Genomic DNA, 24,523 nt, shown 5'->3' on the forward strand with positions numbered 1-24,523 from the left:
GGTTTCAGTTTTATCTTCTAAGTACTCCACCAAAAAAAAAAAAAAAAAACACCTCAATTCCAAGAAATGCTGTTCAAACCAGTGCCCAAGAATGGTAAGGCAAACCTGAGCCACCCCAAGCCCAGCCTCCCTGCCAGAACCAGCATGGCCAAGGCTTGTGGTTTCTCAAATCCTGCTTGCTTATCTACTGCTCCTGTTTCCTGGTAGGATCTCTCAGGATCTCTCCTTGCCTATGATCCCTCACATTTCACTTATTGGTCAACCTAAGTGGATAACAATCTCTTTAAGCATTCAATTTTTACAAAACTTTAGCCATTTTGGTTGAAAATCCTCCCCAGGTGTCACTTCTTTCTGGTATCTTAAAATATGAATTATTAAACCATTTTTAATTTTTCTTCGGTGATATGGGATCGTTACAAATATAAATGTTTCTGTGCTATAGCTATGAAGAGCTGACAGATTCAACTTGGAAAGACAGTGCCGCAGTCTGGCTGGGCACAATCAGGAGCCACTTGTCAAAAGAAACTAACTTTATTTTTAGAACCACACACGCCAAACAAAACAGCCTCTCAGGAAAAACCCTCAGAGCCCCAACTGCCACCACTGGCTTTCCACAAGCCTCTCTTTCCAACCCAAGCCTCTCTCCCCAACAAGCCTCTCTCTCCACCTCCCACAATCCTCCTGCTCTTGAGGCCGATTGGCTGGGTCACGTGGGCGCAGCCAAAAAAGTCCCCCAATGAGCAGCTCCGTGGTCTGAAAGGGCAGGGAAACAGCCCAATGAGCATCACCGCAGAGGAGCCAATCAGCTAGATGTTGCTGGGGCCGCTGTGAGCCAATCATCAGCCGGCAGCTGGAAGTTTGCTGGCAGCTGGAAGTTTGCTGGGGCCCCTTCGGCTGTGGCCCCTTCGGCTGTGGCTCTCAACAGACAGCAGCCGTGTTGAGTTATAACCGTCATGATTGCCCCTGTTAGGTTTTTCTGGAATAGCTTCCCAGCAAACCACAAATAGACAAAACCATTAGCAGGTATGTGGTGCTTTACTACCCAGACCACAACACTGTCAGTACCAAGAATGTGCCTGACATCTTTGATTTTATCTTGATAAACCAGGTATATTTTGACTTGAAGTCACTTTTGTAGTGACTATTTTATAAGCCCTTTTCTGTCTGACCCAAGTTGCCAGGACCCACTGGTCTTATGGCCACCCATTACTACACATCTGTAAATCCCCCATAAGTTGCACTGTATACAAGCATGGCTCTGTCTGCCTTTGCTTTGGTCTCATAGTACCTTGTGGCCAGTTCTCAAACATTGAGACTGGATTTCTCCAGAACAATGGCTAATAAGGAAAATATGTTGGGATCATACATCTGAAATGCTGTAGAATAGTCTATCCTGTCAGATCCATGAACTATGGAAATTTTAAAAATTTTACTGTGCACTTCTCCTAGTCACTCAGACTTAGAACCCAGCCATAAAAGTGGGTTAGGAGCAGGTCAGGAAGGACAGACTGTTCTGCAGATGGTGGAGGATCACCAGGAGTTTCCTCTTGTTTTTGTTTCTGGTGGTACTGTGGGTTAAACCCAGCACCTCATGCATGTTAGGCAAGTGCTTGGCCACTGAGCTATGCCCTGGGTCCCACCAGGATTTGTAAGGAGAGTACTTACAGAATTACAGTACATTTGGAATCTGGAAATATAAATCCAGCAGGATCAAGAATGAAGACTCAGGGGAGGCGGTGGGTATCACAGGGCTTACAAGCCCAGGGAGAATTCACAGCAGAGCAGGATTAAACAAAAGAGGGGGCCCTCCAGGTTCAGCGATCCTCGGATCACGGCAGGTGATACAAACAGAACCTGAGAATGACAATGCCATTTCTGATATGTCCCACTGGGCACATGGTATAAACCAAGATGAGGAGGAATGGTGGGAAGAAAGCAGGTCGAGGCGAAAAGAGTAGGTTTTCCTTTGTTCCCATGGAACCTAAGGGACCTGGGAATCAGGCAAGGCACAAGCCACTTTCCTAGGCTAGAAGATCAATTACAAATTCCTCTTTCTGGAACATTCTCCTTACCTCAGACTCCAGGATTCCTCAAGTATGAAGTTGCCCAGGCTGGCCTTGAACTTGTGATCCTCCTGCCTCAGCCTCCTGAGTCCCTGGGATTACAGGTGTGTACCCCTCTCCTATCTCATCCTTGTTATCCTTTCATCCCTGCTCTCTCTATGGAGCTGCCCTCAATCACCGTAGTGGGCAGGGCTCTCTCACTTATCTGAGTCCAACATCACTGGTATCGACACTGTAGGGCTCAGCCTTTATCACTCCTGGAGAAGGAGTGTTCTCTGTCCACTGAGACGGCAATCAGGTCAGCCCACTCTAGTTACTACTGCCTAGCAGGTGCTTAGCTCTGAGAAACATGGTAAGCTCCTGGATCACAAAGATTTTGCATCTTAGCTGCCCACGAGCTAAAACATGAGATGAGCACATGTCAGATGTTAAGTAAGTATATTCAAATAAATGTGTTTCATTGTATTTAATTAAGTATATTTCAATAAATGAGTTGAACCATACATACAAATGTATGGTTCTACCTAGATGTGCTTTCTACCTAGATTTCATGCTTTTCTATCTCTTTATCACAATGCAAGAGTAAACTCCATTATTCTCACACATTCCTTCTAGAAAAATAGGTCTTCAAGTGTTTCCTTGCACAAAATTATTTTGCCTCTCCTATGCACAAACCAGCCATTTTCCAAAATAAAATCAATCTTGTTTACCTCCTCCTATGCACCTTTCCGTTCTTTGTGTACCTTTTCTGTATAAAATGGAAAATCCTTTGGTGTCCTAAACAATCCTTTTGCAATCTGAGAAGCCTGGGCCCAAAGGCAGATGGGCAGCTCCTGTTTCCATGAACCTCCAGGACAAAGGGCCCTGTTTGGGAGGAGGGACATCTTTTAAAATATTTCAGCTCTCACAAGATTACCTGCTCAGTACAGCTAGAGACTGTAGTGGGCAGGGCTTCCTGCAAAAACTCTCAGGCAGGCCAGACCAGCTCCCCCAAGGCTGCAAGAGTCCCAGATCCTGAGGCAGAACTTGACACTAAGCTGTGTGCTGGAAGCAGGGCCTGGAAGGTTTCCACACAGACGACATAGGCAGTAAACAGCACATCTGTGGAAAGGCAGGAGCCCACAGCTCATCCTTCTTGCCAGAGATCATTTCCAGCCTGAGACCCAAACATTAAATGTGTGCACAACAGAAGACACATGGCAGCACAAGACACGTTCTGCTGTTGGGGGAGAAGAGCAATAGAGGACAGCATTAAAGTATGAAAAAAGTTTCCAACTCCAGGTGCTGGGATGGGGTGGGATGGCTAGAGGTCAAAGTCCCACTGGGTCATCCCACCACAGAGGCTGGTGACTTCAAGACTGAACAGCTAGTGCAGCAGGACTTTTATACCAGCTTATTAACAGGAGATCTAAACAAAAGATACCTGAACGAGTTCACTGAAGGGGCTGCCCTTGAATAAAACCGCACTCGGTAAACAACATGGAGTAAAAAACATGATGATAGAAGGCTCATGACTTATAGAAAGACCAAATGGACCCAAGAGAGAAACACTGAAAATATCAAAAAGTAAAAGCCGATATTTCGATTTCACAGTTCATTAGGTGCAGCCCCAACTTCCCTGGTGGCCCTTGCCATCGGTATCCACCAGTCAGCACCAGCGATGGTTTACTCCAATTTCCAATCAGCTCCACGCCTGTCTCCCTGCAGCTGAATAAGGATGTATAAGACATACAGCCAGGCAGCTGGCTACAGTCTGGCAGTCCTCCCCCAGTCCTCCCACTCTTCCTAGACACCAATCCTGCACCTGTCTCCAACTTCGGCTCCCCACTGCCCGCTCCTCACTCTCAGCCTCTGATCCTGCTTCCTGTGCACTGAAACAAGGGAAGCAATCAGAAAGCCTAGCGCGTTCTCAGTCCTCCCCACCCACCAGTGGGCTTTCCTCCCCTGCTCCCAAGGTCGGCCTCCAGGTTAGCCCATCCCCACCCTCCCCCAACAGTTCCTACTCAGAGTCCTTCACCAGAGCCTCCTAATCCCCAAACCGCTAAGTGCTAGAGTAGCCCCAGCTCAGCCCTTGAAAACCTTCTCTGTCTGGACCCACCCTGCTGATCTCATCCAGTCCCATGGAAACACCACCTTTCTCAGTTGGATCAGGCTGCCATAACAAAAGCTCTTACACTGGGAGATTTATAAGCAGAAATTTACTTCTCATAGTTCTGGAGAAGTCCAAGATCAAGGTGCCAGCAGATTCAGTGCCTGCTGAGGAGTATTCTCTAAAGAGGGTGCCTTCTAGCTGCATCCTCACCTGGCAAAAGAGCAAAGAGGCTCCTTCAAGTCCCTCTCACAGGACACTAACCCCATTAGGTCTGTCCTCAGGACCTGATCACGTCACAAAGGCCCCACCTCCTGATGCCATTGTCACCAGGAAGAAAGGCTGCATGCGACCTGTGGTCACTCAGGCTCTGGAGACAGCCTGGTGAAGGAAAACAGGTTTTTAAAGCAGGCTTTAACGTCTCCACCTTGGGGGCTCAGGAGCATGGAGAGCTATGATAAGAGGAGAGAGGGCATACGGGGACAAGGGGCAGGAAGTACACATATGTGGATTCAGCCAGGCAGTGCTAGTCAGAAACAATGTCCCAGCCTCGGTTTCCCTCCATGCCAGAGGACTGCCCCTCAGAGTACGCTCCAGACACAAAGCAGCCATCAGAAAGATGCTTTCGATTCTAAAGGGACTGTTTCACCCTCACCCTCTGGATTAAGTTCCAACACAGGAATATGTGGGGAGCACACATTCAGACCTCAGCACTACCCACTGCCAACAACTCCCAAATGCCACACTTTTGGACCCAAATGCTTCCTCACCATGTCCCCTGATGCTTAATATGCATCTCAAACTTAACTTGTCTACGTCCCAGCTCCCTTCCCTGTCCTCCACTGCCTTCCTCATCTTAGCCAAAGAAATTCCTTCCTTCTACCAGCCCAAGGAAAAATCTTGAAGCCCTTCTTGATAAGAATCATATCCTTCTTTCAAACCCATATGGAAATGTCCAGCAAATTCTGTCAGTTCCACCTTCAAAAGACACCCAGACTCCTACCTCTCTGGAGCACTTCCACTCAACCCTGGGTCAAGTCCCAACATATCACCAGCAGTACTCTGAAAACTCCTAAGTGACCTCCCGGCCTCTGCTCTTATCCCAAGTCTATTCTCAACACAAAAACCAAAGCCCTGTAAGGAAAAGTCAGAAGACGTTATTACTCTGAAAAGCCTCTGCGGGTTCCAATGTACTAAAATCCTCAGATGTCCTGTGAGACATCAATCAGTCTGTCCCCTCCCATTCCTCCTGATTTCACTCCCTGGCCTGACCCTCAACCGACTAAAACCATTCTGATTTTGTCCTTCCTTAAATAAAGCAAGGCCAGACTTGGGGCCTTTGCACTGGGGGTCCCCTCAGCTTAGAAATGCCTTCCTCTGGCATCCCATGTGCAGACACCTCCCTGAGGGCTCTCCTCCTTGAGGTCTCTACTCAAACATTACCTTTTTAGTGACTTCCCCCCAATCAAATGATGTAAATTTCAAATGTTCCCAACCCCCATCATCTTTCCCGGCCTTATTTTTCTCCAGATTACTCAACCACCATATTCTACAATAATATATATTTTACTTATTTGTTAACTGTCTTCCCAGCTAGGGTTTAAGTTTCACGAAATCCTTTGTCTATTTTGTTCAGTCCCCTGCTATATTCCTAGCACTAAAACACTGCTTGGTACGTAAAGTGTTTCTCAATGTTTGTTGAATTAAGGAATAACAAAGAGTCAAGAAGATGGCGGCGAATGGAGTGCATCACCCCCGTGTACCGCATCACTGCGCAGGTGAATAACGAGTTAGAACGGCCAAAAGCTATCTTGTTAGGAATTTCCAGCAAAATTGGGGTGCACCGAAACCTAGAGGAAGGATTTCCATCGCCCGAGGATCGGTTACTGGGGCTCAACCGCGAGTGAACCATGCGCCCGGAGATTCAGGCTGTTTGATCGGAGGCCCGCCCCGCTGCTAGAAACTGTGGCGCTCCAGGAAACGGCGTGCTAGCAACACACAGAAACGGTGCTGCAGATTCTGTGGGCTCCTGCCGACTGTGCCCTCACTGTGCTCCGGGCTGAGTTCTGGGTTTGAGATGGGGGAAGGAAGCGGTCCAGTTCTGTCCTCCACACAGGACAGCCCACCGAGGAAGCCAGCGGCCACCATCTTGGAGAGCTGACGTCACCATCGCCAGTTTTCGACAGATTGCAGCTCATTCAGCGATAGAACAGGTGTGTGTCATTTAGACCATCTCCCATACAGCGGAGAAATTGCATAAAATCTCTCCCCGGCTTTCCGGGGGCGTGATTAACAGAGTGAGCGTGAATAGAGGCTTGGGGAAAGGTAAAGGCACCTGACCTCCAACTCCCCCCTCCCACTAGCGGCGAAAACGAAACCTGTCTCGCCAGCTCTCAGAGGAGGGGCTAGCGGGGGGAATCAAAACAATAAGGTGCCGGTTCCCAAAAGCCGCGCTCCACGTCCAGGAAACTGCAGGCCCAGAGTGTAGCTTGAACTGCCGAGAGGTATCACACTGGGAAAGGCCGGTTGGCAGGAGAAGCGAGGGGACTAGAGACCAGGAATAAACCTAAGCTAACAGGTTTTGAGAGACACGGGGGGGGGGGGGGGGGGGGGGGGGGCGGGGAGGGAGCGGACTCACACGGATTGTTTCCAACAGCCGGAGGGCAAAATCTTGCCCCAGAAGGCACAGCACCACCTACTGGAAGCAAAGAAAATAGAAGCCTAACAGTGCCCGTTTTTTTTTTTCCTCTTTCCCCCCTCTTTTTTTTTTAATTTTAATTTTTTTCTTTTTTTAATTATATTATTTTTTTAATTGTAATTTTTATTTTACTGCATTTTATTACTATTTTTTATTATCATTTCTTTTTTTTTCTATTCTTTTCTCTTTCTTTCCTCTCTCCCTCTCTCTTTCTTGGTTTGCTTCCTTACCTTTTCCCCATCTTTCCTCTTAAGCATGACCACTCAGATTACATACAACTTACTAAATGCAAATAGATGAATACTACGAATCGGTCTATAGTCCACCTAAGCCCTTAACTACCCCCAAGTACTCCTGTCTATTCTCTTGTTAATATCCTGCCTGCATTTGAGCAACCCCCCAAAGAAGCTAACATACACTAACCTCCATACCATCAAATCGCCCGACCTCAACATAAAATCCTAAGTTCAAACCTCAATTCTATATATGCCATCAAAACCTGTAGGCCTTTAATGAAACGAATGAATTTACCTTAAATCACAATTAAATCCAACATCTCTAAACATTGTCTCCCAACACAAAGGAGAGATATTGGAACTATAAAAACCAAAACAAATTTGAAAGAAAACAGAAACACAGCAGTCAAACAGAGTTGGAAAGTAACGTGACCACCATGAAAAAACAAGGGAAAAAAGGATTACAAACAATGCAGGACAACTTAAATTCACAGGAGAACCTAGAGGCATCAGAAAAATGGACAGAGAAAGAACTCAAGGCATACCTAACTCAGATGGAATGGAATCTTAGAGAAGACTTTAGACAGCAAGTCCAAACAATGAAAGTATACTTGGAAAAAGAATTACATAAGCAAATTCAAATGGCAAAGAATGAGCTCTACCAGGAGATAGAGATTTTTAAAAAAAATCAAACAGTAATCCTAGAAATGCAGGAAACCATAAACCAAATTCAAAACTCAAACGAGAATATTACAAATAGACTAGATCAAATAGAAGTCAGAACATCAGATAATGAAGACAAAGTTTATCATCTTGAAAAGAATATAGTCAACACAGAAAGGATCCTAAGAAATCACGAGCAATCCATCCAAGAGATATGGGATGTCATAAAAAAAACCAAACTTGAGAGTCATTGGGATAGAAGAAGGTGTAGAGGTTCAAACCAAAGGAATGAACAATCTATTGAATGAAATAATCTTAGAAAACTTCCCAGAGATGAAAGATGGGATGGATTGCCAAATCCTGGAAGCCTACAGGACCCCAAACATACAAAACCATAATAGACCAACTCCAAGACACATAATTATGAAGATATCCAACATACAGAACAAGGAGAGAATAATAAAAGCTACGAGGGAAAGGAGGCAGATTACATTCAGGGGTAAACCAATTAGGTTAACAGCTGATTTTTCATCACAGACATTGAAAGTGAGAAGATCCTAGAACAACGTATTTCAAACGCTGAAAAATAATGGATTCCAACCAAGAATACTGTATCCAGCAAAATTAAGCTTCAGATTTGACAATGAAATTAAAATACTTCACGATAAACAAGACTTAAAAGAATTCGCAGCCAAAAAACCAGCACTGCAAGGCATTTTGAGCAAAACACTACAAGAAGAGGAATGAAAAACAGCACCCAAAACTAACAGTGGGAGGTAACTCAGTAAAGGGAAGAAAAAAAATAACCAAAAAGGAAAAACGAGCCAAATAAAAATAAATAAATAAATAAATAAGCATGACTGGAAGTACAAACCATATATCAATAGTAAACTTAAACGTTAATGGCTTAAGTTCACCAATCAAGAGACATAGGCTAGTAACCTGGATTAAAAAAACAAATCCAACAATACGCTGCCTTCAGGAGACTCATATGATAGGAAAAGACATATACAGGCTGAAGGTGAAAGGTTGGGAAAAATCATACCACTCACATGGTCCTCGGAAGCAAGCAGGAGTGGCCATACTCATATCGAATAAAATCAACTTCAAATCTAAGTTAATCAAAAGGGATAAAGAAGGACACTATATACTGTAAAAAGGAACCATCCACCAACAAGACATAACAATTATCGATATGTATGCACCAAACAATGGTGCTGCAATGTTCATAAAACAAACTCTCCTCAAGTTCAAGAGTCAAATAGACCACAACACAATAATTATGGGTGACTTCAACACACCGCTCTCTCCATTGGACAGATCCTCTAGACAAAAGCTGAATAAAGAAACTATAGAACTCAATAACACGATCAATAACCTAGACTTAACCGACATATATAGAATATATCAACCATCATCAAGTGGATACACGTTCTTGTCAGCAGCACATGAATCCTTCTCAAAGATAGACCATATATTATGCCATAGGGCAACTCTTAGGAAATAAAAAGGTGTGGAGATAATACCATGCATCTTATCTGATCATAATGGAATGAAACTGGAAATCAATGATAAAAGAAGGAAGGAAAAATCCTGCATCACCTGGAAAATGAACAATCTGTTACTAAATGATCAATGGGTTATAGAAGACATAAAGGAGGAAATCAAAAAATTCTTAGAGATAAATGAAAATACAGACACAACATATCGGAATCTATGGGACACAATGAAAGCAGTTTTAAGAGGGAAATTCATTGCCTGGAGTTCATTCCTCAAAAAAAGAAAAAACCAACAAATAAATGAACTCACACTTCATCTCAAAACCCTAGAAGAGGAAGAGCAAAACAACAGCAAAGGTAGTAGAAGGCAAGAAATAATTAAAATCAGAGATGAAATTGAAACAAAAAAAAAAATTGAAAAAATTGATAAAAATAAAAGTTGGTTCTTTGAAAAAATAAATAAGATCGACAGACCCTTAGCCATGCTAACGAAGAGAAGAAGAGAGAGAACTCAAATTACTAACATACGGGATGAAAAAGGCAATATCACAATGGACACTACAGAAATACAGAAGATAATTAGGAATTATTTTGAAACCCTATACACTAATAAAATAGAAGATAGTGAAGATATCGATAAATTTCTTAAGTCGTATGATTTGCCCAGATTGAGTCAGGAAGATACACACAATTTAAACAGACCAATAACAAAGGAGGAAATAGAAGAAGCCATCAAAAGACTACCACCCAAGAAAAGCCCTGGACCGGATGGATCTACAGCGGAGTTTTACAAAACCTTCAAAGAAGAATTAATACCAATACTTTTCAAGTTATTTCAAGAAATAGAAAAAGAAGGAGCTCTTCCAAATTCGTTCTATGAGGCCAACATCACCCTGATCCCGAAACCAGACAAAGACACTTCAAAGAAAGAAAACTACAGACCAATATCTCTAATGAACTTAGATGCAAAAATCCTCAATAAAATCCTGGCAAATTGAATACAAAAGCATATAAAAAAAATTGTGCACCATGATCAAGTAGGATTCATCCCTGGGATGCAAGGCTGGTTCAATATACGGAAATCAATAAATGTTATTCACCACATCAATAGACTTAAAGATAAGAACCACATGATCATCTCGACAGATGCAGAAAAAGCATTCAACAAAGTACAGCATCCCTTTATATTCAAAACGCTAGAAAAACTAAGGATTACAGGAACTTACCTCAACATTGTAAAAGCTATCTATGCTAAGCCTCAGGCTAGCATCATCCTGAATGGAGAAAAACTGAAGGCATTCCCTCTAAAAACTGGAACAAGACAAGGATGCCCTCTCTCACCACTTCTATTCAATTTAGTTCTTGAAATACTAGCCAGAGCAATTAGACAGACAAAAGAAATTAAAGGCATAAAAATAGGAAAAGAAGAACTTAAATTATCACTATCTGCGGATGATATGATACTATATCTAACAGACTCAAAAGGGTCTACAAAGAAACTACTAGAGCTAACAAATGAATTCAGCAAAGTGGCAGGATATAAAATCAACACACATAAATCAAAGGCATTCCTGTATATCAGTGACAAATCTTCTGAAAAGGAAATGAGGACAACCACCCCATTCACAATATCCTCAAAAAAAATAAAATACTTGGGAATCAACCTAACAAAAGAGGTGAAAGATTTATATAATGAAAACTACAGAACCCTAAAGAGAGAAATAGAAGAAGACCTTAGAAGATGGAAAAATATACCCTGTTCATGGATAGGAAGAACTAACATCATCAAAATGGCCATATTACCCAAAGTTCTCTATAGGTTTAATGCAATACCAATCAAAATCCCAATGGCATTTCTTGTAGAAATAGATAAAGCAATCATGAAATTCATATGGAAAAACAAAAGACCCAGAATAGCAAAAACAATTCTAAGCAGGAAGTGTGAATCAGGCGGTATAGCGATACCAGATTTCAAACTATATTACAGAGCAATAGTAACAAAAACAGCATGGTACTGGTACCAAAACAGGCGGGTGGACCAATGGTACAGAATAGAGGACACAGAGACCAATCCACAAAACTACAACTTTCTTATATTTGATAAAGGGGCTAAAAGCATGTAATGGAGGAAGGATAGCATCTTCAACAAATGGTGCTGGGAAAACTGGAAATCCATATGCAACAAAATGAAACTGAATCCCTTTCTCTCGCCATGCACAAAAGTTAACTCAAAATGGATCAAAGAGCTTGATATCAAATCAGAGACTCTGCGCCTAATAGAAGAAAAAGTTGGCTCTGATCTACATATTGTGGGGTTGGGCTCCAAATTCCTTAATAGGACGCCCATAGCACAAGAGTTAATAACTAGAATCAACAAATGGGACTTACTCAAACTAAAAAGTTTTTTCTCAGCAAGAAAAACAATAAGAGAGGTAAATAGGGAGCCTACATCCTGGAAACAAATTTTTACTCCTCACACTTCAGATAGAGCCCTAATATCCAGAGTATACAAGGAACTCAAAAAATTAAACAATAACATAACAAATAACCCAATCAACAAATGGGCCAAAGACCTGAACAGACATTTCTCAGAGGAGGACATAAAATCAATCAACAAGTACATGAAAAAATGCTCACCATCTCTAGCAGTCAGAGAAATGCAAATCAAAACCACCCTAAGATACCATCTCACTCCAGTAAGATTAGCAGCCATTATGAAGTCAAACAACAATAAGTGCTGGCGAGGATGTGGGGAAAGGGGTACTCTTGTACATTGCTGGTGGGACTGCAAATTGGTGCGGCCAATTTAGAAAGCAGTATGGAGATTCCTGGGAAAGCTGGGAATGGAACCACCATTTGACCCAGCTATTGCCCTTCTCGGACTATTCCCTGAAGACCTTAAAAGAGCGTATACAGGGATACTGCCACATCGATGTTCATAGCAGCATAATTCACAATAGCTAGACTGTGGAACCAACCCAGATGCCCTTCAGTAGATGAATGGATAAAAAAAATGTGGCATTTATACACAATGGAGTATTACGCAGCACTAAGAAATGACAAAATCATGGAATTTGCAGGGAAATGGATGGCATTAGAGCAGATTATGCTAAGTGAAGCTAGCCAATCCCTAAAGAACAAATGTCAAATGTCTTCTTTGATATAATGAGAGCAACTAAGAACAGAGCAGGGAGGAAGAGCAGGAGGAAAAGATTAACATTGAACAGAGACATGAGGTGGGAGGGAAAGGGAGAGAAAAGGGAAATTGCATGGAAATGGAAGGAGACCCTCATTGTTATACAAAATTACATATAAGAGGTTGTGAGGGGAAAGGGAAAAAAAAACAAGGGAGAGAATTAAATTACAGCAGATGGGATAGAGAGAGAAGATGGGAGGGGAGGGGTCGGGGGATAGTAGAGGATAGGAAAGGTAGCAGAATACAACAGTTACTAATATGGCATTATGTAAAAATGTGGATGTGTAACAGATGTGATTCTGCAATCTGTATATGGGGTGAAAATGGGAGTTCATAACCCACTTGAATTTAAAGTATGAAATATGATATGTCAAGAGCTATGTAATGTTTTGAACAACCAATAAAAAAAGGAATAACAAAAAATGTCAAAAACAAACACCGTATGTATCTATTTGCTGAAAGTCAGACTGCTAGGGTTTCAAATATTGGCTCCCTCTTCCTCCCCTCACTCATTCCTTTATCCTTCCACGCCAGGAACTAAGTTCCAATAATTTCAGAAGCAGGCAGGGACCTCAATAAATGGAAATAGGCTGGGGTGTAGCCTGTGACTACCTGGAGAGCCCATGCAGCTCTTCCTGACTCCGGCCAAGTTGTCCAATGGCCCACTGTCACCAGAGACTCCAAGAGAAGGTTGAAAGCCAGAGTGTCTACAATGTAATCTTCCAAACTTAAAATGTTTGAAAACTGTTCAAAGTTCTGGCTAATTTAATAAAAGGAATGGTTTTTTTCAGATGCCCTCAAGAGAACAGGACTGTCCCTGCTCCCTCTGAATACAAACAAACTAGAGGGGATACAGTGCTAACCAGCCATAGTAAGCCATGAGATATTAGGAAGATGATGCTGTGTCCCACATTATGCTAAAAAAAAAAAAAATTAATAGAGGGAGGCTGTTAGATGGAGACAGCTCTAGCACCTTGGGTTCCTACATAAGCAAATTCCATGTGAATAGTCAAATAAAATGTAAGCTTAGTCAATAAGAAACTGTCAACTAACATCTAACTAGGGAGTTTCTACCTTAACTAATTAAATATTTTCTTTGTTTTGCTTCTGTGAACACCTTTTAAAAGTTTCTTCCTATCCCTTCAATGGATCCCTGAACTGCTTGATTTATGAACTGCTGCCTGCTAAAATAAAAGTTTGCTGCCTGACTTATGAATTGCTATCTGCTAAAATAAACTCTTTAAAATTTTTATGTGCCTTCATTTATCTTTTAACACTTGCACACAAATGTCTATAGCAGCACTATTCATAATAGCCAACAAGTAGGAAGAACTGAAATGTCCTTCAATGTTATCTATTGTTAGTAAATGGATAAATAAAACATAATATAATCTATATCATGGTAGCTTATTTGGCAACAAAAACAAATTAAGTACTTCATGGGTGGATGAATCCCAAAAATATTGTGCAAAGTGAAAGAAGCCAGTCACATAAGATCAAACATTACTATATGATTCCCTTACATAAATATCCACAATAGGCAGATCCATAGCAAGAGAAAGTAAATTAATGAGTGCTTAGGCATCGGGGTCACAGAGTGATAGCTAAAGAGTACAGGATAACTTTTTGAGATAATGAAAATGTTCTAAATCTGACTGTACTGATGGCTGCAAATACCTGTGAATTGTATCTCATGAATGCTTATTTTTAAAAAATGCGATGGAGAAGTTGTCTTAGATTGCTTGTACAACTACAACACTACACTGTCAGGGGCTAGAAGGAAATTCTCCTTCAAAGAATAGCCTGACAGCCCCCTGGGAGACATCCTGCCTGGGAGACATCCTGCAGCTACCTATCTCCCTGGAACATCCTGCGGTTATCAGGATCATCAGACATCTTGCAGCTGGCAGTTTTACCACCCACATCTAGCAATTGCTGATTAGAGAGCTTCCCCATCCCCAGCATATAAATACCCCTGTGTGAACAATAAAAGTTTGCAGCTTGATCAGAACTCCTGTCTTGCTGTCATCCTTTCGTGTCTCTTGTCCCTTCATTCCTGCCCATCTAGGTTCGCTGCCCACGTTGATGTGTCCTGCCAGAGGGGACACTACACCTGAGAGGCGGTAGTTTATGAATACTAGAAATTCGTTTCTCACAGTGCTGGAGGGTGGGAAGTCCAAGACCAAGGCACTGCAGGATCAGCATCTGGTGAAGGCCAATCCCTTAGACCCGGCACTATCTAAGTGTCCTCTCATGATGGAGGTGTCAGAAAGGATGAAAAGAGATGAACATCCTCTGTTAGGCCTCTTTATAAGGGTATCTGATTCCACTCCTGAGGATGCCACCCTCATAATTCAATCACCTCCTAAAGGCCACACTTCTTAATATTGCTTCACTGAGGATTAAACTTCAATATAAATTTGAGGGGACAAAACTATCCAAACAACAGTACTCCAACCCTGCCCCCCTCCCAAATTCACATCCTTCACTTCTAAAAATACATAGATTCTATAAAAGCCCCAAGAGGTCTTAACCTGCTCTGTCACCAGGCTGAACACTGAAATGACTGATAGCCTGTGGTGCCACCAGGTATGTCACTGGCTTGTAAACATTAAAGCCTGGAGGCTGATAACCACATGCTCCTAGATGTCAGTGGCTGCATTATCACATATTCCCAGTCCCTGAGGCGGGTTCCAGACCTGCTGTTCTAGTGCAATTTGACACCCCGGTGACCTGGGCTCATTATAATAAGACAAAAATGCACCTATTTAGTGCCATAACAGATCCAATCATGCCCAAATTATGGAAGAAAAAGGGTGGAAACCTGGAAACCTCTCCTTGCCATGAGAAGTTCCAATGACACCATGCACACCACAGCCCCTCATCACCAGCCCTGGTGAAACCCAGCCCACAGACCTGCTGGGGAGACAGTCTTTAGAGGGGGAGCTCCTCTTCTCTAATCTTCAGTCATAGAATAAAATGTCCTGCTGCTACTGGAACTGTTTGGTTATTTGTAAATGGTATTGAATAGGAAAAGAACCTGCAAATTTCATAACAATTCCAATATCAACTCAAACAGCTAAAGTCCAGAATCTTATCTACACATCATTTGAATCACATACGGTTGAAACTCAAAGGTATGTTTCATTCTGAGGCAAACTGCCTGCGAGAGCAAACCAGTTGTGTGCTTCTAAAATACAATGCTGGGACAGGCAACAGGACAGGAATTTCCATCCTAAAAGGGAGACTTAGGAGAGAAGAAAGGGGGAACTGGTCCCAAATAAGTAGATTTTTTTTCTTTTTAAAAAAGTGCTGAGAATAGAACCCAGGAACTCCTGTATTTTAGGCAAGTATACCACTGAACTACACTCCCAGCCCCTGAGTAAGTCTAAATAAAATCCAACAGAGAAAACAACATTAAATCTTTTTTGTTTGGTTGGTTTGGTTTACCTTTTGGTACTGGGGATGAACCCAAGGTCTCGTGCATTCCAAGCAAGCATTCTACCACTGAGCTACACCCATTAAATCTTAAGGCTCGAGAACGATCTTCTTTGACTCTACGTCCCACCACCTGGGCCCACTGGAGTGGGGTCTGGGCCCCCACAGATCTTCTGAGCACGGCCCACACAGCAGCTCTCCCAGGCTAGGATCTCCTGCCAATGACTACAGACCCAGGGTATCAGGTACAGGCCTACCTTCACAGCTCCACCTAGATGTTGCCTGTTATGGTTTAGATTGAGGTGTCTCCCCTAAGCTCCGGTTAATGCAGGAATACTCCAGAGGTAAAATGATTAGATTATGAGAGCTATGACCTGATCAGTCCATCCTAGTATGAATGGACTGAATGAGTGGTAACAGCAGGCAGGTGGGCCATGGCTCAAGGAGGTAGGTCACTGGGGGCTTGCCCTAGAAGAGTGCATCTTCTCTGTGGCCCCTTCTCTCCTCCATTTCCCTGCTTCCTGACCCACTGTGAGCTGAGCAGCTCACCTCCTATGGGTCCTTGCTCCACGATGTGCTGCTTCCTCACCTTGGGCCCTGAGCAATGTAAGTGATTATGGAATACCTCTGAAATCATGAGCCCCAAATAAACTTTCCCTCCTCTAAGTTGCTCTTATTGGGTATTCTGGTCACAGCAAGGAAAAGCTGGCTAAAACACTGCCCTTGTTGGAGCTCTCCACAGTGACCCTATCCCTGAGGCTGTCCACTCTCTGAGCCCTAAGGCATTCCTTGATCTGGAGGAGGAAGCCCTGCCTGACAACTCTCTCACTCTGCACACCAGCAGAGTCAGGGCCATGTGAACAGTGCCAAGGTTTCTATACTGTACCCTCTGAAGTGGCAGCCAGAGCCACCCTGGAGGTACTCCTGAGGCCACTTTGAGCTACAAATGGGGTGACCAAGAAGTACTACACTGGAAGGGAGCAGAGACTTAGGTATCTCTGGGGAAGCCAGTCCCAAGGTCCCACAGGAGCCCTGGGCCCCTCCCTTGAAATCTTTCTGCCCTCTGGGCCCTGGCACTCAAGCCCTGTGATGGGAGTGGCCTCAAAAATCTCTGAAATGCTTTCAGGATCACTCTTCCATGATCTAGAATAGCATCTGGCTTCTTTCCATCCATAATAATCTCCTTACCAAATGTTTGCTTGGCCACACCCTGTATTCTCCCAAGCACACCTTTTTATTCTTTATAACTTGGCCAGGCTGAGAATTTTCCAAATCTTTAAGTTCTGCCCTGCTTTTGACTATAACTTGTCTTTAAGCCTTTCTCTCTTCTTGCACACTACTAGAAGCAATCCAAAGAAGCCATGCAGCACCCATACACCTTGCCTAAGGATTTATTCTGCCAAATATCTTGGCTTATCACTCTTGTGTTCCACCTTCCATAAACCATGAGGACAGGGACACAATTCACCCGAGTTCTTTGCCATATTGTAAAAGCATGGTCTTTGCTTCAGTTTCCAATAAGCTAGCTCTCATTTCTGAGACCTCATCAGATGGCCTTTACTATCCACATTTCTATCAACTTTCTGATCAAGAAGATTCAAGCTCTGTGGACAGCTCCCTTTTTCTTTTGAGCCTTCACCAAAGTCACCTTTAACACTAGGTACACAGCAAGCTACGCTTTTTCTAGCCAACTCCTCCAACTCTTCCAGCCTCCACCTGGTTCCAACTTGAGGTATTATGCAAACACTCCACTTCTCACTTCTTGGTACCAGTTTCTTAGTCTATTTGTACTCTGTAACAAAATTACAGACTGGGTGACTTATAAACAATAGAATTTTATTTCTCACAGGTGGGAAGTCAGCCTCTGGTGAGGACCACTCTCTGTTTTAAGATGGTGGCGAACAGCTGTGTCCCCCTAGAGAAAGAGCAGTGTTGGAATGGACAGGAAGGGTGAAAAGGGGCAAATCCTCCCCATCAAGCTCTTCTATAATCCTATTTGTGAAGGTTCCAACCTCATAACCAGTCGCCTCCTAAGACCACATCTTTTAAAGTAGAAGTTTCAACATGATTTTGGAAAAGACAACAACATTCAAATCATACCAAAGGACAAAATATAAGAATGGGGAAGGATACACCTTTGGCATTCATGGAAACTAAACAAGAGAGGTTTCAGGACAGTGGAGAAAGCAAAGCCAGAAGGTCATACCCTCTGCCAGGATTCTCCATCCCTTCCTTTCTACCTGTCAGGAGCCTTAATTGGCCATCTTTCTCTTCACCTCCTGTCTTTCCCTTTCTCTGCCTCTGAAGCTGTTCACTTTGCTTTTGTTTTAAAATTGCTCCAATTACCTGTGTCTCCTGCTAGCTGTTGTTCTTAGAGAGTGGGTGCACTGCCTGTGTGCATCACCAGACACAAAGACTCTTCACAGCAGAGGTGGTCATGACTGCAAAAAATCCACAAAGCACCCAAAGCCTCTGAGGAGACTGCGTAAACTGTGCTATGTACCCACAAGGATATATTACACAGCAATAAATCTTAGAAATAGTGTCTAGTGAGAAAAACTAGTCCTTTAAACACATGATGATATCATTTTTATAAAGCTCAGACATGAGAAAACTAAACAATGTATTGTTCAGGCACTCATCTATGTGATGAAACTTTACAAAAATATAAATCTGGGTTATGAAGACTAGGGTGTGGCTAAGTGGTATTGCACAAGCTTATCATGCATGAGGCCCCAGACTGGATCCCTAGCATCAAAAACAAACAAACAAACAAAAAATAAAAGTAGGGTATAACAGACACAAAATTGAGAATGGTAGTTACCTGTATAGTGGGTAATTCTGTGGGTGGTACAGAAAGACGAGGAAAGAGCAATCAGGTGGATAACATGGCATTGGTAATGCTCTGTTCCTAGGTTAGCTGAGGTACAAAGGCATTACCTCTACTGCTCTGCTTTCTAATTATATGCGGAGATATGTGTGTGTGTGTGTGTGTGTGTGTGTATACATATATATGTATAAAATTTATTTTATAGCCAATAAATTGATAAAAATAATAAGGGAAAAACCTTAAAGTGAATGAAGGAATGGAAACACACAAGTGCAAACTATTCTTTCCAGAAGACTCAGGAGGAAGGGAAGTGGAAAAGAAATAAAACAGCTAGCAGGAGACACAAGATAATGGGAACAATTTTAGAATAAAAGCAAAGTGAATGATTTCAGAGGCAGAGAAAGGGAAAGACAGATTGAAGAGAAGGATGGCCAATAAAGGCTCCAGACAGGCAGAGAGGAAGGGATCAAGAATATTGGCAGAGGGTACGACCTTGAAAAGAAAGCAGCCTATCCTCTGATTCTAGAGAGGAGATAAAAGTAGGTTGTAAATCTAAACAAAATTTTGGGAGAAAGTGGGTAAGACCAGGCAAAAAGTTGAAGAAAAGCATAACCAATGGTATGAATATCCTCAAGGTAAAAAGTGAAGTCACTGGTTGGGACCAGAGAAGCAGAGATTGAGTATGGGGCTTTTGCAGCTGGTGACAGTTTTAAAGAGTCACATCAAATTGGCAAAACTAAAAGGCATCAGAAGGCACAATGTGGATACATAAAACAAGAAACTGCTAGCAGTACCAACTATGTAGTTGCCTAAATTTCTAGCCAGAAAAACTATGTTCTGAAACAAAAGATGTCACAATTCCTGTCTTGTTTGCCTGGGGGTGTAGTTCAGTGGTAGAATGTGTGCTTAGCATATTCAAGGCCCTGGGTTCAATCCCTAGCAACAAAAAATAAATAAGTAAGTCACTCTCTGTTTTGCCCTCTATCTCATTGACCTTTTATTTATATATATATATATGTATATATATATATATATATATATATATATATATATATATACACACACACACACACACACACACACACACACATATATATCTTTTTTTTAAGTTGTGGATGAACCTTTATTTACTTATTTTTATGTGGTGCTGAGAATCGAACCCAGTGTCTCACACATACTAGGCAAGTACTCTACCACTGAGCCACGACCCCAGCCCTCTCATTGACCTTTGATCTCCTCATATTTTTTCCTTTTACTTAGTTTTAAAAGAATAAATAAATAAATGACTGACATGGAGCTAGGAAGTAGCTCAGTAGTAGAATGCCTACCTAGCACAAGGGAGACTGTGGGTTTGATCCCCAGAATTTCACTTGGCTGTGATTTCAATTTTTTTCTGTAAATAAAAATGATACTTGAATCATCTAACACAGATAAATCCTAGATACCTATGCTGTGGTTATTAGCAAGCAGTAATCTGTCCCCGCATCATAGTCATCCTTCAAAGTCAGAGGGAAATGCATGTCAGTAAAGCATTTAAAATCCAGCTCTCAGGCTAGGAGTGTAGCTCAGTGGTAAAGTACTTCAGAGGTCTACAATTCTCCCATAGAAAGTAAAAGAGAAGTAACCATTTTGTAATAAGTGTGTCTATATATACACACTATACTATATCATAGAGTAACATGTATTGAATACATTATATGTGTGAAGCCCTGGTTTCCATCCTCAGCACCACAAAGAAAAAGATAAATACATAAATGAATAAATAAGTAAAATCAAATCCAGCTCTCTCACTTCCTGAGATTATCACCCAGTTACTAAGGACCAATTGCACCCCGAGTTGTTTCTGTGAGGACTTCCCTCACTTCTATCACTCTGGACAAAGGAGGTCTAGACAACCTGCTCTTTCTCTGAGAAGGGAATTTCACAACAAATCAGGACAGAGTCCTTCTGGGGGTGTAGTTCAGCGGTAGAATGTGTCTTAGCATGCTCAAGCCCCTAGGCTCAATCCCAGGGCCTGGTATTAAACTTCTAATACTTTCAGGCTTTTCTGAGACCTTCTCTTTGGCTTTCAATAACCTCCAGCTGGTGGCCCAGCAGCAGCTTCCAGGGTTCACCCTCCTCCCCAGGGAGCCTCAGACTATTCCCCAAGCCTGAACTCTCTCTCTGAAACAAAAGATGTCACAATTCCTGTCATGTTTGCCTGGGGGTGTAGTTCAGTGGTAGAATGTGTGCTTGTTTGAGGCCCTGGGTTCAATCACCAGCACCAAAAAAATAAATAAATAAGTCACTCTCTTAATAAATAAATAAATAAGACTGTGGGGTAAAATCCAAACTCCACAGGTCTTCCATGGCCACTCTCCAGGCTTGCCAAACCCGTCAGTTCCCCTAGAGCCTCTTTTCATTTCTAACCTTCTGGGCCTTCCTATATGCCGGCTGCTCCCTAAGATACCATGCCTAGCCAATGCCTGCTCTCCTTTGGGGACCCACACAAGCATCACCTCCTCTTCAAGTTCCTAGTGTTTCAGGAGCAATAAGGAAGCCAGAGTGGCTGGAGCAGAAGGAGGAGGGAAGGGAATGCGGTAGAACATGAGGTCAGAGTTCATCATTGCTTTAAAATGGGGAAACTGAGGCAGAAGTTTACTAACTTATCCAAGGGATTTTGCTGATGAGAGGCAGTTCTAGGATTGAGTCTTAGCCGGCCTTTCTCATTTCTTCAGGAACCTATCATCTTTGGAAGATAATATTATCTTCTAAACTTGCTTGACACATAGCCAAGCCACCTGATATTGCTCTTTACAATAACGAATATAGCCAGGCATGGTGGCACACGCCTGTGATCCTTTTGTATTATTTGTACTCACAACCCTTCTGACATAATATATGTGGGGTGTTTCTTCCTACCAACCAATTCTCCAACTTCCCAAACAACAACTTGGTGACCTACATTCAATTCAGTTCCGACACTACCTGGAGCTAGCACAGACCCCAGAGGTAAGGGCTCAGCCCCACAAGTCTTCCCTCCTCTTCTGACACCAGTCAGCAAGTCTAGGGCACACAAACTTCTGAAGGACTGGTTATAAAGTCCAAGGGTCTCCAACCCTTGAGCTAGAGTAGCTCACAGAACTCAGATAAGTGCTTCACATACTATTACCAGTTTATGATAAAGGATAAAATTCAAGAACAGGCAAAGATACTCAGCAATAAACAAGAATAAAATCATGGCATTTGCAGGTAAATGGATGGAGCTGGAGAATATAATGCTAAGTGAAGTTAGCCAATCCCCAAAAAACAAATGCTGAATGTTTTCTCTGATATAAGGAGGCTGATTCAACATGGGGTTGTGGGGGTGGCGGGCATGGGAAGATTAGACAAACTCAGATAGGGCAGAGGGGTGGGAGGGGAAGGGGGGTAGAAAAGATGGTGGAATGAGATGGACATCATTACCCTAAGTACATGTATGAAGACACGAATGGTGTAAATATACTTTGTATAAAACCAGAGATGAAAAATTGTGCTCTATATGTGTAGTATGAATTGTAATGCATTCTGCTGTCATATATAACAAATTAGAACAAAAGATTTAAAAAAAAGAACAGGCAAAGAGAGAAATGCAGAGGGCAAGAGATGGGGGATGATGCACAGAGCTTCTATCTCTCTCCAGGCACGCCACTCTCACAGAATCTCAATGTGCTTACCATCTGGAAGCTCTGAAACCATCGTTTACGATTTTCATGGAGGTTCCATTCTGTAGGCATGACTGATTAAAGCATGGGGCCCCTGCTGATTAGCTCATCTCCAGTCCCTGTCACCTCCCCAGAGGTTGGGGGGTGGTGCAGAAAGTTCTTACTTCCTAATCACATGATTGGTTCCTCTGGCCATCAGTCTCCATCTGAAGCAGCTATCTAGGGGCCCATCACAGGCCACCTCATTAGCAGAAACTCAGATATGTTGAAAAGAGCTTATTTTGAATGACAAAAAAAAAGTTCCTATCATTATCACTCAGGAAATTCCAAGGGTTTCAGCTCTGTCAGGAACCTAGGACAAAGATCAAATACCATTTCTTATTTTCACACTCTTGCCTTAGGACTTGGATACTTTTTGGTTTCCCAGCACAGAACACTTCCCTGAAATCTGAATCATTCAGGTCTCTGCTCAAACCTTACTTCCCCTGCAAAGCATTCTCTGGCCACGTACTTAAATAGAATCTTCCTCCCCACCTATGCCCTTTTTTTTAAATGTCCCTATCATGATTTATTTTCTTCCCAGCACTTAGCAGTTCCTAAAATAACAATATTTGTTTACCCCCCTTTCTTTTCTCCATCTCCTACTAGAATATAAATTCTTTGAGGGCGGGGTCTTGCTCTTACCTGGCTCCCCAGGGCCTAGTATCCCTGACACATAAAAAAAAAAAAAAAAAAGGCTGGGACTATAGCTCAGTGGCAGAGCGCTTGCCTAGTATGTGTGAGGCACCAGCTTCTATCCTGAGGACCACATAAAAATGAAACAAATAAAATAAAGACATGTTGTCCATAAAAAAAATTCAGGGACTATATTCCCATTGAGGCAGGAGGATTCCTTGAGCCCAGGAATTTGAGGGCAGCCTGGGTAACATAGTGAGTCCCTATTTCTTAAAAACAAATGATGATTTGTTGAACAAATGATGATAACACAAGGATGATATCTACATTAGGGCTAGGAGTGCAGCTTAGTTGTAGAGTGTATGCTTAGCATACTCCGGGCCCTGGGTTCAAGCCCCCGCACCAAAACAACAAAAACCCCACCTACATCAAAGGGTGTTGAAAAAGTACACACAGAGGGATATAAAGTGCTTAATATAATTCCTAGCACATAGTAAGCTCAATGACATTGGCTAAGGCTATTATCAAAGGAATCCAGAAGAACATGAGGTTAACGTGGGCCAGAGCAGTTACAGAAGGTATCAAGAAGGGGGCAGATCATGTGCTTGATCTGGAAGAATGAGGCTTTGTATTTTTTTTCCCTCTCTCTAAGTTGGGACACTGTAGAAATTGTTAAGTGTCTCCTCTGCAGAAGCCATCCCTCCCCAATGTAGGCTGTCTTCACATTCCAGATCAAATGCAGTCTCCAGGGGCTGGGAGTGTAGCTTAGTGATAAAGTACTTGTACAGCCTGTGTGAAGCACTGGGTTTGATTCTCAGCACCACATAAAAAAATAAATAAAAATAAGCCAGGCACTGTGGTGCACACCTGTAATCCCAGTGGCTTGGGAGACTGAGGCAGGAGTATCGTGAGCTCCAAGCATCTTATCAAGGTGCTAAGCAACTCAGTGAGACCCTGTCTCTAAATAAAATACAAAATAGGGTTGGTGATGTGGCTCAGTGGTTGAGAGCCCCTGAGTTCAATTCTAAGGACCCCAAAAAACAAATTAATTAAATAAAGGTATTGTGTTCATCTACAACTAAAAATAAAAGTAAAAATAAAAGAAAGAAAACCTATAAAAAATGCAGTCTTCATACCGTAAAGAATCATCTACTGATCAGCATCTCTCTGGCTTGACCATCCATTAATCCACTTTTCTTTCTTTTCTACACCAGAGACTAGATAAATTTCACTTCTAATGGTCCCTCAATAATATTGTTAAATTGATTAATTTCAGAGACCTATAGAAAAGAAGCAACCCAGGGCTGGGGATGTGGCTCAAGTGGTAGGTAGCATGCCCACCTAGCATGCATGAGGCACTGGGTTCGATTCTCAGCACCACATAAAAATGAAATAAAGATGTTGTGTCCACCTAAAACTAAAAAAAAATAAATATTAAAAGAAAAGAAAAAAA

The 24,523-nt window shown here is 42.4% G+C and overlaps 1 protein-coding gene across 2 annotated transcripts in view; it reads right to left on the reverse strand.

Moving 5' to 3' along the window:
* Window positions 1–24,523, reverse strand: part of Atp7b (ATPase copper transporting beta) — a 76,725-nt gene that overhangs the window by 50,692 nt on the left and 1,510 nt on the right. The window lies entirely within an intron of this gene.

Source organism: Marmota flaviventris, chromosome 4, assembly GCF_047511675.1.
Source record: "Marmota flaviventris isolate mMarFla1 chromosome 4, mMarFla1.hap1, whole genome shotgun sequence".
Classification (NCBI taxonomy): Eukaryota; Metazoa; Chordata; class Mammalia; order Rodentia; family Sciuridae; genus Marmota; species Marmota flaviventris.